General features: G+C 42.1%; 1 protein-coding gene across 1 annotated transcript in view; it reads right to left on the bottom strand.

Annotated features, from left to right (window-relative positions):
- syndig1l (synapse differentiation inducing 1-like) overlaps positions 1-17,978 on the bottom strand; it is a 92,556-nt gene extending 74,578 nt beyond the window's left edge. Inside the window, exon 1 of the mRNA XM_072439796.1 lies at positions 17,807-17,978. The gene's annotated coding sequence lies outside the window, so the exon portion shown is untranslated. The remainder of the gene's footprint in view (positions 1-17,806) is intronic.
- Positions 17,979-18,088: the final 110 nt, after the last annotated feature.

Genomic DNA, 18,088 nt, shown 5'->3' with positions numbered 1-18,088 from the left:
AGGAAGTAACACAAGTAAAAGTGGGAGGAAGTAACTCAAGTAAAAGTGGGAGGAAGTAACACAAGTAAAAGTGGGAGGAAGTAACAGAAGTAAAAGTGGGAGTCAGAAACAGAAGTAAAAGAGGGAGGAAGTAAAAGAAGTAAAAGAGGGAGGAAGTAACAGAAGTAAAAGTGGGAGTCAGTAACAGAAGTAAAAGTGGGAGGAAGTAACAGAAGTAAAAGTGGGAGGAAGTAACACGAGTAAAAGTGGGAGGAAGTAACACAAGTAAAAGTGGGAGGAAGTAACAGAAGTAAAAGTGGGAGGAAGTAACAGAAGTAAGGGTGGGAGGAAGTAACACAAGTAAAAGTGGGAGTCAGAAACAGAAGTAAAAGAGGGAGGAAGTAAAAGAAGTAAAAGAGGGAGGAAGTAACACGAGTAAAAGTGGGAGTAAGTAACAGAAGTAAAAGTGGGAGTAAGTAACAGAAGTAAAAGTGGGAGGAAGTAACAGAAGTAAAAGAGGGAGGAAGTAACAGAAGTAAAAGTGGGAGTCAGTAACAGAAGTAAAAGAGGGAGGAAGTAACAGAAGTAAAAGAGGGAGGAAGTAACAGAAGTAAAAAGAGGGAGGAAGTAACAGAAGAAAAAGTGGGAGGAAGTGACACAAGTAAAAGTGGGAGGAAGTAACACAAGTAAAAGTGGGAGTCAGAAACAGAAGTAAAAGAGGGAGGAAGTAACAGAAGTAAAAGAGGGAGAAAGTAACAGAAGTAAAAGAGGGAGGAAGTAACAGAAGAAAAAGTGGGAGGAAGTAACAGAAGTAAAAGTGGGAGAGGTGGAAAAAGTGGAAAAGTATTTAATATTTCACTGAACTTATATTTAGAAAGAGAAACCATGTCAGACTTTACGCAATTCTTTATCAACCGTTCATGACTTTGATCAAGTATTTATCAGGAAAACTTTATCAAACAAATCTCAAAAATGAGGTTTGTCCAAAGTATGACATTATGTTTGTGTTGGCACCAAGCCTGGAAAAACGAAAAGGCTTAAACTGTCATCCAATCACAGCCTGCTACTTTTCCTCTCAACCAATCGTCTCAAAAGCTCCTCCTCTGCTTCATCTCCACCGCAGCAGCAGAACCCCGCCTCCTCTGCTCCATCTCCACCGCAGCAGCAGAACCCCGCCTCCTCTGCTCCATCTCCACCGCAGCAGCAGAACCCCGCCTCCTCTGCTCCATCTCCACCGCAGCAGCAGAACCCCGCCTCCTCTGCTCCATCTCCACCGCAGCAGCAGAACCCCGCCTCCTCTGCTCCATCTCCACCGCAGCAGCAGAACCCCGCCTCCTCTGCTCCATCTCCACCGCAGCAGCAGAACCCCGCCTCCTCTGCTCCATCTCCACCGCAGCAGCAGAACCCCGCCTCCTCTGCTCCATCTCCACCGCAGCAGCAGAACCCCGCCTCCTCTGCTCCATCTCCACCGCAGCAGCAGAACCCCGCCTCCTCTGCTCCATCTCCACCGCAGCAGCAGAACCCCGCCTCCTCTGCTCCATCTTCACCGCAGCAGCAGAACCCCGCCTCCTCTGCTCCATCTTCACCGCAGCAGCAGAACCCCGCCTCCTCTGCTCCATCTTCACCGCAGCAGAACCCCGCCTCCTCTGCTTCATCTCCACCGCAGCAGAACCCCGCCTCCTCTGCTTCATCTCCACCGCAGCAGCAGAACCCCGCCTCCTCTGCTTCATCTCCACCGCGGCAGCAGAACCCCGCCTCCTCTGCTTCATCTCCACCGCGGCAGCAGAACCCCGCCTCCTCTGCTTCATCTCCACCGCAGCAGCAGAACCCCGCCTCCTCTGCTTCATCTCCACCGCGGCAGCAGAACCCCGCCTCCTCTGCTTCATCTCCACCGCGGCAGCAGAACCCTGCCTCCTCTGCTCCATCTCCACCGCGGCAGCAGGAGAACAAACTTCCTCCTCTTCTTCAGATCTCTTCATACTCAGAGTAGAGCACATGTGAAGGTCAGAGAGGTCGCTACACGGTCTGTCATCTCATTTTCCTTGCTGTCATTACTAAAGTCAAATATGTATTTATGTGCATGTTAATGAATGTTAATGTTAATGTCGGTGTTAATAAAGAAGACATCCCCAGCCGTCCCAAAGGGCAATAGACACATTAGGGAGTATTTACAGTAGTTAAAACAATAAAGCAATATACTATATAAGTATTGTGCAGTTCACGTCAATAAACAATCCATTAGATTAGATTAGAAGATCCTTTTTTTTTTTAATGAAAAAACATGAAATAAAAGAGGTAGGTGCAATTTAATTACCTTATTGGAAAACAATCTAGCTTAAAACAATTTAAAATATAAAACTATATAATAATAACAATCCAGGTGTGGGCCATGATAGTCATTGTTTTTTATTTATTCATTCATTTCTACCGCTTGTTCCCTTTCGGGATCGCGGCGTGTTTTTATTTAATTTATTTAGACATTTAGTTCAAAAAAGCAAAAATACAAACAAAACAACAACAACAGTAGCCCCAAACAATTTTTATATTAGGTTTTTTGTTTTGGTGATATATTAAATTATTTTGCAAAATGATTAAAAATATAAAAGATGCAAATAAATGATCTGAAACATGAAGCGCATAAAGCGATCATTCTGCCTGTTGTGGTTCATTTTACAGTTTAATTATTGCATTGTGCAGCACTTAACCCTCAATAACAAAACTTTTATGATGTAACTGAATATTGTCTGTGGCATACTCCAATATTTGTTTCCACTATTTGCCCATTTTTTGTCAACATTTTCCACCTCTAAATCATTTAAACTCAGATAGATTAGATGTACTTTTGTAGCAGTGTCTGTCTTTCCGCTTTGTCACTATTTGTTCCCGGAAGCCTTGATCTTCTGTAAACGTCTCATAGCCCACTCGTGTATGAAAGCATGTTTGGGGAATTGCACAATGCGATTTCCTTATCTGAGCGTTGCTATGGCAGCGCTGGAGCCACTTGTTGTAGACAGAGATACCATGTCTAGTGTCTGCTCAAATAATAAAATCATGTCAGTATTTATCATCTGCCGCCGCCATTTTAACTCAGCACGGACGGAACAGAAGCCAAACTACATTATTCTATGTTGTACATTTTGTATTGCTATGGCGATACTTTATTTTACAATTAATGTCTCGATACTTTATTTTTAAGACAATTGAATGCTATTATTGCTCCTTAGGTTTGCACCAAATTGCCAAAGCTCATCGCTAAAAATAAATAGATTAAAAAAAATAAAATATTGACTGAATTCTTACACACACTGCAAAAACAGAATATTTGTCTAATCCGAGTATTTTTTTTTTTTTTAGCAGCATTGTTTGAGCTAGACAACAATAGCTAGATAACAATAACTGAAATATTGTCTTGTTTTGTAGCAACAGCTAAAAAAAACATCATCCTTTGTCATTATTTTCAGTCTTTGGAATACGACAATATTAATAGTACCAAAAGATCGTCAAAGAAAGAGGGGGAAATGCATATCTTCAATTCTGTTATCCTCTTTAAAATAGTTGTATTGTGTTGTATTGTGTTATATATCCAGATAATATCGGACAGAGGGATTTTGGAGGGATTTGGTTACGTTCCTATTTGCAGGACAAGCCTAGCTGAAGAAAACCCCACCCCCAGACACGAGAAGAATATGCAAACACCTCCCAAACACACTGTGCCATTCTAGTCTCCAACTGAATTCAGACCATGACGTAAAAGAAGGCATTTTTTCTTCTTTAAACCATCTGAATTCAAGTTGGTTAAATCATTTAATGGCACTGTACTTGATTTTAACTTCTTAAATGTGAAAAACAGACGTAGTTCATCATGAAGTCTTTGCAGCAGCACAAACCCTAGAATCCTGATTATTAATTGATGAATTGAGGTTCTCGACAATAAAACGTACAGTAAAACCATAAAGCGTGCAGTGGTCTCATTTCTAAGACTTTATGATATATCTGTGCCGGGGCAAAGTCGTGTTTTGTTCTTGTGCATTTCATCGCAGCGAGGACAAAACAAAACCCTAAATTTGATCTGCTGCTCTGAATTGTCACCCGACGCTTCTCTGTGAATAATCTGCGTTTTAATCGAAAAGCCAAAAGCAGATTATATCTCGGGCCGGGCCCCAATCCCGTCTGAGTGGCTTAACGCAGTTTTCATAAAGCTTAGAGAGGAGGAATTTGCGGAGGATGACGAGATTATGGAGGATGTAAAATGGCAGCGCGGCAGCTGGACTCACAGATTGGTTCATTACAGTTCAGGTTCATAACATTTGCACTTTTACAGCTGTAAAGTTTGCATTTGGTGGAGCGTCTGCCGTCGACATGTCTTGAGAAGTTGTTCTTTTCTGACTTATATTTCATTAAACACCTGCAGGGCTTTTATTCAGTGGTTGGAAAAAGTACTGAATATTTGTACTCAAGTAAAACCACACTTACAAGACTACAAATGTACTAAATTACAAGTATACTGCTGGCAAAATTGTACTTTTTAAAATAGATGATCGATATAGATCGAATTTTTTATGCGAAACATAATTAAATCAATAGTTTAAAGTTAAATTTAAGTTGTGTTAACACATGATGTGCATGTTCTTTAAGCTCTGAACAATAGTGCTTTGGGACTAGAACTTTACTCAATTGCAAATACACAATTTACACATTTAAAAAAAAATCTACTCAACTACAGCAACGTAAGTATTTGTACTTTACACCAATGCGTTTATTTCTTCCAGTTGAAGAATGTTTTAGTCCATAGACAGGTCTTTGTGAAAAATTGAGCATGAATGATTTTGGCCGCACACTGTAAAGGCTTCATCTGATGAGAACCATAAGGAAGCAACTGCTCTTTGGAACTGTTCTGTTGCACAAAAACACTGGACAGAAATGAACAAAGCATTGCATCCAACTCAGTTTCAGAACGATGTATTTGAGCCTTAAAACTGACACAATAAACGGATAATTTTGGAACATCTGGAAAAAGGCAAATAAAGTGGACGACACAAACTGACACAAACGATTAAGGACCGACAGCATGACGCGGAAAACACCACACGAGGGCTTGACGAGAATGAACAGATATTTGACTAAATTTAGGACTTTGTGGACCTTAACTTTCTTTTTTAATTTGATGCCACAAATGTTCTAAATTCTTATTTATTTTTTACCAGATTTTTTCTCTCTCTCTGGTCTTGACTCATTTGCTTTTGTTTTTTGTTTTCTTTTTGAAAAAATAAAAAAAATGTACTAAAACGAATAAATAAAACTAAAATCACGTACCCCTCTCATTTGTTTTTGTTGCTTTATGTTTTTGTTTTCTTTTTAAATAAAAATGTAAAAATGAAAACATGAAAAATGATTTAAAAAACAACTTTAACTAAGTACTTGTTATTATGCAGTGGTTTTGAAGCAACAAAGTGGTGTTCATATAATTCTCCACATTTCCCCCAGAATCCATGACATAAATCTTACTATATCTGCTTATACAATACTTTTTATGTTCTTTCCCCATCATTTATTAACTTGCCTCGAGGGTGTTTCCTCCGTCCGCGCTGCGCCGCTCGCCGCTCGTTTGCTTACATCTGTGATTCTTTGCAGTATGAATTAAACACCTTCCTGAACCTCTGGCTGAATATGTATTTTATTTTTTCATGTGTTGTGCGTCGCTTGGACCTCTTCCTCTCGGTTCTTTCTTTGTAAATCCGCTGACGCACAGAGTTGTTGTTCCAGGCAGCCGGCGCGGCCTTTGGTCCGGGCGCCGCACTGGGATTCGTGGCCTTATGAATTGTGCAGTTGTGCAGAGGGAAAATGCTTTGGTCATAAAAAAGTAACAGACTCACAAGTGCTGAGGAGTGCGATATGTACGGATGTAACTGTCGGAGCAAGTTTAATGTTCGTAATGTTTGGATCAAATGCGCGGTTTCGGTTGAATGTTTGACTTTAAGCTCTGACCCGAGCTTAAACCTGAGCTCTCTGACCTGTCGTGAGCATGAGCCAGGAGCATGGTCAGGAGAAGTGTTGGGAATACTGACACTGCTATTTTTATAAATCAAACTAATTCACTTTCTTTCGCTGTAAACCAGGCTTTTAGATAGGATTTGAAAACACCCCGGACAAAAGTACGGGGGCCGACAAGGTAAAAAAACGAGTAGCTTCGGCATTCTCCGGACCATGGCTCGGCAGCCAATAAGAGCCAAGCACACACATTTCGTCAACCAATCAGCGCGCAGCATGCACATTTTCACTTAAACAGTAAACTGTAATGGCGGACTATTGTCAAATGCTTCCCGGCCCGATTTAATGATAATATTCCCTTTTTTTCTAAGATTTACTAAGAAAAAAATGCCCGTCCACATTTAAAAATACCCCGTCCAAAATACGGGAAGACGGGTCTCTATCTAAAAGCCTGCTGTAAACCCACAGAGCTAGTTACGTGTGAAAGGGGAGCATACTAAATGAGCTTTGAGGGAGCGTCCAGACACCCTCCGGAGGAAACTCATTTTGACCACTTGAATCCTTTCGACTCCTTCTTCACCAGAGGAGTCCGATCCAACGGTCAATCTCACGTTGCATCCTTCCCTTACTTGTGAACAAGATGCCAAAATATTTGAACTCCTCCACTTGGGTCAGGGACTCCTCAAGACACCTTTTATTTAACTTTTGCCGGTCAAGAACCATTGTCTCAGATTTGGAGGTGCTGATTCTCATCCCAGACGCTTCACACTCAACTCAAAACGTCCTAGTGCATGATGAGATCCTGTGGTCCCCAAACCGGACACCCACTAATCCATGACTGCTAAATAAATAAATGTATTCTGTCCATAAAAACAATGAACAGTACCGGTGACAAAGGGCAGCCCTGAGGAATCCCGCACGCATTGCATCTACTGAAACAAGTGCTTGAAGTGAACTCTGACAGAAATGTCCAAAATTATGTTTCAGACAGTCATATGGAGCTCTAAAAGATCTACTTACAGTCATACAATGTTTGCAAGCACCAACCAACACATTCCAGCTCACTCAACATATTCAAATATTGTACATGACACAACACAAACCAATAACCATGAGTGAGTGCAATGTGGCCTTCTTTCCACAGAATCCCTACCGCTTTGTGAGGACGGATCACTACATTCAACACTCTTTGCTTCTGCCGCTTTAGATCGGATCATAATCATTTGGCTAATAACTGAATCCATGCTATTTTGAAACAATTACTCATGGAAACGGATTAGTATAATTTATGGTGAGTCACGTTCAAACAGACGAGTGGCTTCGCTCCAGGTTTCGAGCTCCTCGTCGTCCAGGACTAAACGTAATCAATTCGTTTTTTCCCCCCACTACTTTTTTATAATCGACCGGAGCAATAACTGTAATCACAATTATCATTTGATAAATTGCGCTGCCATTGAATCTCTCCCAAGCGCGATTAGTTAATGGTTCTTTTTGATGACACAATTGAGGAGACATTGGCGTGTCATCGGATTTATAATTGTATATCATTGGACCATTAGAATAATAACTATAACTGTAGCTATATCTGGTGTTTTGCAAGGACACACCAAACAAATGAGGATAAAAACTAAATCATATCAGAAGGAACTGTATGTAAGAAACACAAAAGTTCAAATCTTTTAATATTGTAAAGCTTTTATCACTCGACAAACACAGTAAAAGTGTCTGAGATCGAAATATACCGAATTCCAAAGTCAATCGAGTAAAGTAAATTCAACCAATTGTTCTCAAATCCTTCTTTTTTTTTTAACTTTTTTTGCTTTAGACTTCTCTTGGTTCTAAACCCTGCCTCGCCCGACTCCTAAAAACAGCTGCTAATGTAAAAGTGTCGTTGAAAATCACAATTCTCTGGATCACTGAACCGTGCGTAGTTCGATCTCTTTGGGGTAAAAACAGACTGTCAGACTTTGCGGGGGCTGAACTGGCTCGAGCGTGACTTCCAAACAGGCTAATCAGTCATTTGTGTGTTCTGCTAAACGCGGCGCTAATGAATGACTCCTGGTAATGGCGCCACTTTGAAACGCACCAGTGAAGCTAAACGCTCCGTAGCGCCCCCCGGAGTGCAATACCCGGCTTTTACCAGCATCAAAACGCTCCGGCGAACACTCACAGGAGGGTGAAGTAAGAGTGCAGTCACTCAAAATAATGTTATTCAAATAGGAGTACAAAGTAGTTGTCAAAGAGTAAACGACTACTACTGAAGTGAGAGTATTAAAGGGCCTGTGACAGCTTTTTACGATTTTCTAATTTTGACTTTATTTGGTGTATTTGCACCTGTTGTGTATACAAATTATAGTTTTACACCAATCGAGCAGGTATTTGTGGAGAAAACGTTGAAAGTGTTGTAGAAAATGACAGGAAGTGACATCACACCAGGGACACTCATTCCAGTCAAAGTTTATGCAAAATTTACACAAGAAACAACTTTTTTGACTTTTTAAACATTAATTCAACAAAATAAAGTTGCTTTCATACATTTTTATTTGTCAAATTAAATAAATTGTGACATTAGATGGGTTTTGGCCCAGTGTTTGCTGGGTAATTTCCTTCTGCGATGTCTTCAATTACAAACTAAAAAAATTGCATTACATTTATATATTTTTTAGCAAAATGTTTTTATACTATACTCCAGAGCGACTTATATGTGATATTATTTGTTATTTTCACACTTGCAACCGCATTTCATACTCCAGTGCGACTTATACATGCTTTTTTCTTCTCTATTATGCATTTTTTGGCTGGTGCGACTTATAGTCCGAAAAATACGATATTTTAGTTTGAAAATTGTCACTTATCGATTAATACAATTTTCATATTTATATTTACTTCATACTGTGACCTAAATATATAATATACAGTGAACCCTCGCTATAACGCGGTTCACTTTTCGCGGTCTCGCTGCTTCACGGATTTTCATCATGCATTGTGTTCTGCATTCTGATTGGCTAAACAGTCTCTCCGCGTCTTCTCTACCTGTGTGTCAATAACGTTATGGATTATTATGTACACGTACGTAAAACCGCTTGCCAAATTGAAGTTTGCGAGGCCGGTGAGAGCGCGCGCGTGAGCTTCAATGTTTTATGGAGTATTTCATTGTATAATAACTAAAAAATAAAGGTTTCTACTTCACAGATTTCGTCTATCGCGGGATCTTTTTGGAACGTAACCCTCGCGATAAACGAGGGTTCACTGTATATAATATTCTTGACATCCCTAGTCCGCATGTATTGTAGTTTGTATTTTGTTGCATTGTTTTGTATCATCTTTGTCATCTGTCTTAATTGTTTTTGAACTTCATTTACGAGTTTATTCCAACAGAACTGAACATCTCTAACATCCCTGACGATACATACAATTTGTAATGTGTGTACTCAATCTCATCACTGTTTTAAATATATTCTTATTAGCCATGTTTAAAAGCTTCAATAATCCTGTAACACAATAAGGCACATTTAAAGCGGCCCTGACACATCAGAACGCGCCTAACGCTACAGTTCTCGTGAAATACAGCTTTCCAAAGGAGCGCCGGAGAGAAAGTCGTGCGTTGACCGTAAGAAGCCGTTTTAACTAGCTCCGTTCTGTGCCTTCACAGACTCTTGGCACAAACGCTCAAGTAGACGGAGGATTACTGAAGGATGTACCGTGAAATCATTCCGGGGTTGTCATGCTTCCAAAACTGATGCGGCGCACTTCGTTTACTCAGCGTTTGTGTGTGTGTGTGGCTGGGATTTTATTCTAGGCAAATGGGAATTCAAACGTGGATAAGCTACTAAACAGAAAGCTCTCCGATGTAGGCCAGACGGATGAGAGCGAAAGACCACCAGAGAAATCGGCAGAGGCAGGAGCGACGAGGAGGCGTGGACATGTGAGCGGACGCACGTGTGGCTCGTGCTTATGGCGGCGAGAAATAACAAAAACATTCCTGAAATATAGAAGGAAAAAATGTGGGAATAATCTTCGAACCGTGAAAGGAGGAGGCGGGTAGTTTGAAGTGTTACACATAAAAGTGAAGCCATGTTTCTCCGGTCCGACTCCGGTGAAAACAAGACCACAAAAAGCAAATATGAACGGAAAAAACATATTCATCCTACTCTGACTTGATCTTGTGATAAAGCCATAAACGACATGGCCCCATCCTACCTCAAAGATGCTATAGAACCATATCATCCAAACAGAGCTCTTCACTCTCAAAATGCTGGCCTTCTGGTGGTGCCAAGAGTCTCTAAAAGGAGGTAGGAGGTAGAGCGTTTAGCTCCCAAGCACCTGTGTTATGGAATCAGCTCCCGACCCATGTTAAAGAGGCCGACACAGTCTCTTCTTTTAAGACCAGGCTTAAAATGTTCCTCTTTGAAATGGCTTATGGTCAGGACAGTTCGGAACAGAAATATAAAGCCTACCGTTTCAGTTACGCTGCCCTAGCAGCAACTATGCTGGGGGAAGTATGGCAGCTTGAGCACTATCCTCTGCTTCTGACTACTTATTACTTAACAATATTTCATAATTCTGTTGATTGCCTTTTCTTCTTTTCCCTCTTCCGAGGATTGGCCGTGGACCTCTGCAGTAGGAAGGCTGAAGCTGATCACTGACGAATGGAAATGCTTCGCTCTCGACTCATTCTACTCCAATCGTACGGCCTATCTCTGACTTATGGGACAAGCGGCCTTGTGACCCGGAGCTCGTGACCCGGAGCTCGTGACCCGGAGCTCGCTTCAGAGAAAGAGTGGCTGGAGATGATGCCGAGGCGGCCAAAATGCGGCGCGAAAACCTTGAGGTAACGAGCGCTATCCGACACTAGGATATCTGCATCTGTGGGCGTTTGTGTTCTCTCCATGTGCGACTGTGAGTAAACACACATGAGAGGAGGAGGAGGAGGAAGAAGAGGCGGAGGAAGAGGAGGAAGAGAGAGAAGAGCAGAGAAAGAGAAGAGAGACAGAGCAGACAGAACGAGCGAGAGGAGGCGAAGAGAGGGAGAGAGACAGAAGAAGAAGAGCACATATGGATGAAAGACAGAGAGAGAGGGAGGAGAGAAGGCGATGGGAGAGAAAAAAAGATGAATATGGAGAGAGAGAAATGAAACAGCGAGAGACAGAAAGAAAGAAAGAAAGAAAGAAAGAAAGGGAGAGGGCAAGGTGAAGAGGCAAAGGGACAACTACACAGAGGAGGGAGAGAAAGAAACAGGCAAGAGGGAGGAAAACAGGGAGTGAGGAAGGATGGGAGATAAAGAAGAGGGAGCAAGGAGACAAGAGGGGAGAGAAACGGGTAAAGAGACAGAGAACGGACAAAGGAAATGAAACCAAGATGTGATTCTCCGCTCGAGTGGCTCTGGGCTTTGAGACGGGTGAGGTCTGAAGAGGCGGGTGAGGTGTGAAGAGGCGGGTGAGGTCTGAAGAGGCGGGTGAGGTCTGAAGAGGCGGGTGAGGAGGCGGGTGAGGTGTGAAGAGGCGGGTCAGGTCTGAAGAGGCGGGTGAGGTCTGAAGAGGCGGGTGAGGTCTGAAGAGGCGGGTGAGGTCTGAAGAGGCGGGTGAGGTCTGAAGAGGCGGGTGAGGTCTGAAGAGGCGGGTGAGGTCTGAAGAGGCGGATGAGGTCTGAAGAGGCGGGTGAGGAGGTGGGTGAGGTCTGAAGACGCGGGTCAGGTCTGAAGAGGCGGGTGAGGTCTGAAGAGGCGGGTGAGGTCTGAAGAGGCGGGTGAGGTCTGAAGAGGCGGGTGAGGTCTGAAGAGGCGGGTGAGGAGGCGGATGAGGTCTGAAGAGGCGGGTGAGGTCTGAAGAGGCGGGTGAGGTCTGAAGAGGCGGGTGAGGTCTGAAGAGGCGGGTGAGGAGGCGGATGAGGTCTGAAGAGGCGGGTGAGGTCTGAAGAGGCGGGTGAGGTCTGAAGAGGCGGGTGAGGTCTGAAGACGCGGGTGAGGTCTGAAGACGCGGGTGAGGTCTGAAGAGGCGGGTGAGGTCTGAAGACGCGGGTGAGGTCTGAAGAGGCGGGTGAGGTCTGAAGACGCGGGTGAGGTCTGAAGACGCGGGTGAGGTCTGAAGAGGCGGATGAGGTCTGAAGAGGCGGGTGAGGTCTGAAGAGGCGGGTGAGGTCTGAAGAGGCGGGTGAGGTCTGAAGAGGCGGATGAGGTCTGAAGAGGCGGGTGAGGTCTGAAGAGGCGGGTGAGGTCTGAAGAGGCGGGTGAGGTCTGAAGAGGCGGGTGAGGTCTGAAGAGGCGGGCCTGAAGGGGAGGAATGGGAGGAATGGGGGCGAGACAGAGAAAGAGCCTGTTTCTTTTCAGTCAAGGCTCATCATTTTTGCACTTTTGATACATTTGTCTGACCACAGCTTATGGACAGTACGTGCGCTGACCACTGGGGGCAGTAGTGAAGAGTGAACGCTTCAAAACATTATTTTTTTCACTCTGTTTTCTCAGCTCTCTTCCGAACCAAAAAAAAATCAGATCTTAAAACTGCCGTGGGCGCCACCATGTTTGTTTTCCTAGTTGCACATTTTCTCCCATTTTGGTCGATGCGCTAACTGCCTCGAAGCGCCCTCTGGTGGTTATTTACCGGAACATATCCTTGACATTAGACGGTTGGGAATGAAACTGCGATAACCTCGAGCTTTAGTCTTCAGTTTCAGTTTGAACCGTTTGGCGTGACCTACACCGTTCACAGATCCTTGGGCCAGGTCAGCTAGATTACTAACCACTCTGCCAACATGAGAAACATCAGAAATGTAAATATGTTTCTTCTAATAATGTAGATAGGGGGAAAAGGCACCGTTTTGGAGGCGTAAAACATAAATAATTCATTTTGGATGTGGGTGGCTGATGTGGCGAAACAAAAATATTATTCATCATGACGTTCATCGCCCGCAGTGGGGGAAAGAGTACGGGAAATGAGTTCTCAAGTAAAAGTACAGTTACATGGATAATAAGTTGTGCCGGTAAAATTGGTATATAAATGAAAAATACCACTCAATTATTACTGATTACAATTGTTACTTTCTCATGCAATTGTAGAAAAGTCTTTTGCACTAAACTTGATGAATTGAACTGTTTAAAGGTCAATTAAGTTACACAATACATATATAATTTGAGCTCCGGCCAATCAGAGCAGACACTGCAGAGTTGTTCGTTAAAGGTTAAATATTATGCATCATTTATATTTGTATTAACCTTTAAACATGCTCTTGAGTACCGTAAGTTAGGCATGTCGTGTTTTAGAACTGAAAAAGAAAATGTAATACACTGCAAACTGTGGCATTTCCCCTTGCAACCAGTGGATGGCGCCACCACTAAACAGTTTAAGATACAGATTTCAGAGAACACGCTGTCGTTTTAGTTCCTGGTCCCGGCACGCAGTTGCACTGATCATGATGAGACGACAGAAAAGCACGGAGCGATTGTAATTTATGGACTTGTGCATGAAGTATGTTCATTAACGTGTATTGTTCTGACCAAATACATAAACAAACAAACAAACAAACATCAGAGCTACGTCAGTTACCGAAGAGACATCAGTGATCGAGCTGCAGCGACAACTGTTCCAGGATTCCTCAAACTAGCGTGACTGAAGCTAAATGCTACTCCAGGTGTGTTTTTGATGAGGAACAAGGTCAAAACATGGTTAAAAGCGCCAAAAGGTCCTTTAACGGCGAGAAATGAGACAATTCAAATACACGTAAATATAAAAAACACTAAATAAAGTAACAAACTAACTATGTAAAGTACAAATGCATGGCTTGAAATTTACTCAACTGCAAGTGGATATTTAAAAATATAATAATAATGAATAACTGCGTGCTCCCCCTCAGCGGGCCCTCCCCATCGCTCCTTTCCGCCGCCGTTGGACTCTGAACTTCATCTTTCCGTTATGTAATTCCGGGGCCGCCTGCTGGGCTGTGTACACAACCAGATAATGTCAACTTGTCATTCGCGATGATGGATGGAGGGTAAAAATAGACGGAGTGATTACACCTTGAACGAGGAAGTAAGCGGCCTTGAATCACCGTTGTGCAGAGGCCGAGCTGAACGTTAACTCTGCCCTTGCAACTCGCCTCAATTATCGTATTAAACGGAAAGGAATGGTTTCAGCGGAGAACGACTGCAGCGGTGACGTGTGCAAAGGCACGAGAAACGATGAAAGCACCGACCGCGGGGAATGACACGGGAATTATGATTATTTCTGTTTATTTATTATTTCAGATTCAGAAAAAAGGATTATTGCCATTGTCAGAGAATAAAAACAAGATTCACAAACCAGGAACTTTCTTCGGTGAAAGAACAAGAATAAAATATAATAATATAATAGCAAAATATAAATATATATATATATATATATATATATATATATATATATATATATATATATATATATATATATATATAACAAGGAATAAATAATTAAAAAAAGAAAGTATAATAAGATAAAACATGAAATATAAATAAATTCTGTCATATATTTTGTAATTTAGTAAAGTAATATTAAGAGATGTCAAGATTAAGTGTTTATTCGTAATTGTTTTTCAAGTCACAATATATTAACTGACAAAATATAAAACACAATTTTGAAGGAACAAAGTTGTTTTAGTCCCAGTTGTAGTTGGTTTAGTTCCAGTTGTAATTCAATCCAATCCATTTTATTTATATAGCACGATTTATACAACCAGAGGGTTCCAAAGTGCGTCACAGCAAGGAAAAAGACTACAGAGGCATAAATAGGATAAAAGTAATAAAAGAAGATATAAAAACAAAATCAAATAGAAAATTGAATCAAACAAACACACTAAAATCAATGGAATAAAAATAAACAAAATAAAATAAATAAAAGGTGGGTTTAGTCCCAGTTGTAGTTGGTTTAGTCCCAGTTGTAGTTGGTTTTTGTTCCAGTTGTAGTTGGTTTAGTCCCAGTTGTGGTTGGTTTAGTTCCAGTTGTAGTTGGTTTAGTCCCAGTTGTAGTCGGTTTAGTTCCAGTTGTAGTTGGTTTAGTTCCAGTTGTAGTTGGTTTAGTCCCAGTTGTATGTAGTATGTGTACTAGTATAAACCCTAAAAGTAGAACTGGACAAACTAACAAAAAAAAAGAATTCTATTAATAAAAACAAATCTAAATTTCCTGAAAGAAAGATTCAAACTTTTATTATTACGATTTTTGTGGGGAAAAACATCATGATTTAACACGATTATTGAGACTGTGACTAATCTACAGTGAACTCTTTAATTGTATCACATTCCCGTGGTCTGACATGTAAAATAAACCTAAATGTGACAAACACAGCCATAAAATAAATCATAGTTTCTGGGCTGTATATTGAACAGGAAAAGCTAAGTTATTACTTGGTTCTCACTGTTATATTGTGATCTGAATAATCACGATTATCGATTCACTCAGTAATCTCGACATTCCTCGTGTCATTTAACAAAAAAAAGAGGCAAATTTCATCCTCCAAAGTCTGAACTCAGCTTTTACTGACTGAGGAATGGCTTTGGGCCTCTTGATTAAAAACACCCAAATGATTGAGTCTTATTCTTAATTAGAAGCTGATTAGTTGCACAACCCTAATTCAAAGCATTCCAGACATTGGACTTACATTTCCTTGACTAAAAGTCAATGTTTCGCTCGGCCGTGTCCAAAGAGTCCACATAAACACTGCCCCACTGCCCTTTGAAACCCGTGTTCTCACCCGGAGCTTGTAGCACATTCTTAAGCCTGCTGCTGGTTGTCCCTTTGCTCTGGCGCCACCGATAAGCCTCCGCCGCCGACTGCACCGCACACGCCAGATGAAGTCGGTAACTGGCTTAACCCCCGAGTTCTTCATCCTTTTCGCGCAAGCTGCATCAAAGCGCCGCGTAAAACGTCCCCCAAGGCCGATGCGGGGCAATCGCAATGCCTATTGCCGAAATTGATAAGTACATCGTGAATGATTTCGTACGTGTCACGTACGTTGTCGTCGCTGCGAGGTCGGACCGCGCGAAAAAAACGGCCGTAACCTTGTACTACAATTGTCCACTCTTGAACGTGTTACTTCATGTGCAAATATTCCGTTGGAAATCTCAGCCGGCCGGTTTATATGAATAATTAAGTTCAAAGTCAGTCAAAGCGAGGTCTTAACCAGGACCGGGCCCGAACCGGGTTAGGATGGAACCAGGACTTACCGGGGAGAACTAAAAGTAATCCAGGACTAAATCTAAAACTAATCTAAATCAAATTTGTCTTGACATTTCCAGTGTTGAGAGGTCCAAAGCCAATCCTCTGTCAGGACAAGCACGTGTTTGTCCAGATAATGTGTATGTTTGTGTTAATTTGCACTGATTATTAAAAGTCAGTAGCATTTACGCTTAGGACATAAATACTGAACAAATACTGAATAAATACTGAATCTTTTGGTTTTGAAAAGGACTAGATAAAACAGAATCAAAAATTGGGGGTGATCAATGAGAGAAAAACAACTACAAAAAACACACTTTATTTTCGTTTTGTCATATCGCTCAAGCTTTTACCCTAAACAAATTAAGTAAGTAAGACAAAACCAGGTCTAAATCAAGGCTAACCCAAGTCTAAATCTGAACTGACCCAAGTCTACAAAAGCGAAGCAGGACTAATACAGATCCAAACCAGAACCAACTCTGAGATTAAGCAGTTCTAAACCAGGACCCGGGACTAACCAGTCCACGACCCAGGACTAACAGGTCAAAAGCATCACACTGTGGGCTAAACCAGGACTTAATCTAGACTAATACAGTTCTCAACAGGTCAAATTCAGGAGTCAATTCGGCAAAACCAGTTCTAAAGCCTGGACTCCCCACTGTTTACATCAGAACTAACCCAAATGGAACTAACCAAGGCCTAAAGCAGGATCTACCTAGTCCTGAACCAGGTCTAAAGGATGACACTGAACCAGGTCTAAACCAAGACTAAAACAAGTCTAAATCTGAACTGACCCAAGTCTATGAAAGCGAAGCAGGACTAATCCAGATCCAAACCAGAACCAACTCTGAGTTTAAATAGTTCTAAATCTTGACTGAACCACGCCCCAGGACGAACAAACATAAAACATCACACTGTGGGCTAAACCAGGACTTAATCTAGACTAATCTAGTTCTCAACAGGTCAAATTCAGGAGTCAATTGGGCAAAACCAGCTCTAAAGCCTGGACTCACCACTGTCTACATCAGAACTAACCAAAGTCTCAAGCAGGATCTACCTCGTCCTGAACCAGGTCTAACCCACTTTGTTGTTGGACAAATCCATCCCAGGTGATTGACAGGTCTGGCCTCCTGTCATGACATTATTGATCGTGTTGCTTGATGGCGTGACAGCTGATCATTTTGCGGGCAATTCTCAAAAAAACATCTCCTGCTTCCTGCTCCATTGCAGTCCAGCACTGGCGGCTCAGGAACGTGGTCATCATCTGAAGTGACGGTCAGATTTACGAGGCACTGACCCCTGTTGCACGTTTAACACAGCAATAAGACCTAAAAGGCGCCAGGACGTGCGTAAAACTCCCCTTCAAATATCTCATCCAGTCATTTATTGAGCCATACTTGATGTTGTACACGATGTTGATGCTTTGACTATTTCATATACATTTTCTTTTCTTTTTTTACGTGACAGGTGTGAGAATAAAGATCTTGTAGAAGGAGCGCATTTGGCAACGTGGCGGAAAACGCGTCTCGTTGATAAAACTAAACATCTTGAACGTCTTCGTGTTTCACAGGGATTATACTTGAATTGCAATACATTCCGTTTGCCGCGACAATGACGCGGTGGAAAAAGCGCAAATATAATGCGTGAAAAGTGCGTTTTCTTACCTTTGAGTTGTTACATATCCCGCTATTTCTTGAAACACGCAAACTGTCGCGCCTTTCCGCCTGATCATTATAATTTCTACTGCGTTTATTGCCCAGAAATGTCACAAAGAACGCGTATATTTGAAGCCAAAAACTCCAGTCATGTTCAGCGAACTGGTTTCGCTGGAAGCGGGCGCGTGAGGCGGGCGCGTGAAGCGGCGGAACCGCGAAGAAACCGCGGGTCTTTTGTCCGTTAAGTGCTCCCGGCGCGTCCACTCAGACTGAAGGAGATGTGGTCTGCTA

The sequence above is a fragment of the Eucyclogobius newberryi genome, unplaced genomic scaffold (assembly GCF_026437365.1).
Source record: "Eucyclogobius newberryi isolate DKJ021-1_F unplaced genomic scaffold, fEucNew1.0.hap1 SCAF_1, whole genome shotgun sequence".
NCBI classification, from domain to species: domain Eukaryota; kingdom Metazoa; phylum Chordata; class Actinopteri; order Gobiiformes; family Gobiidae; genus Eucyclogobius; species Eucyclogobius newberryi.
This window is presented reverse-complemented; position numbering and strand designations above follow the sequence as displayed.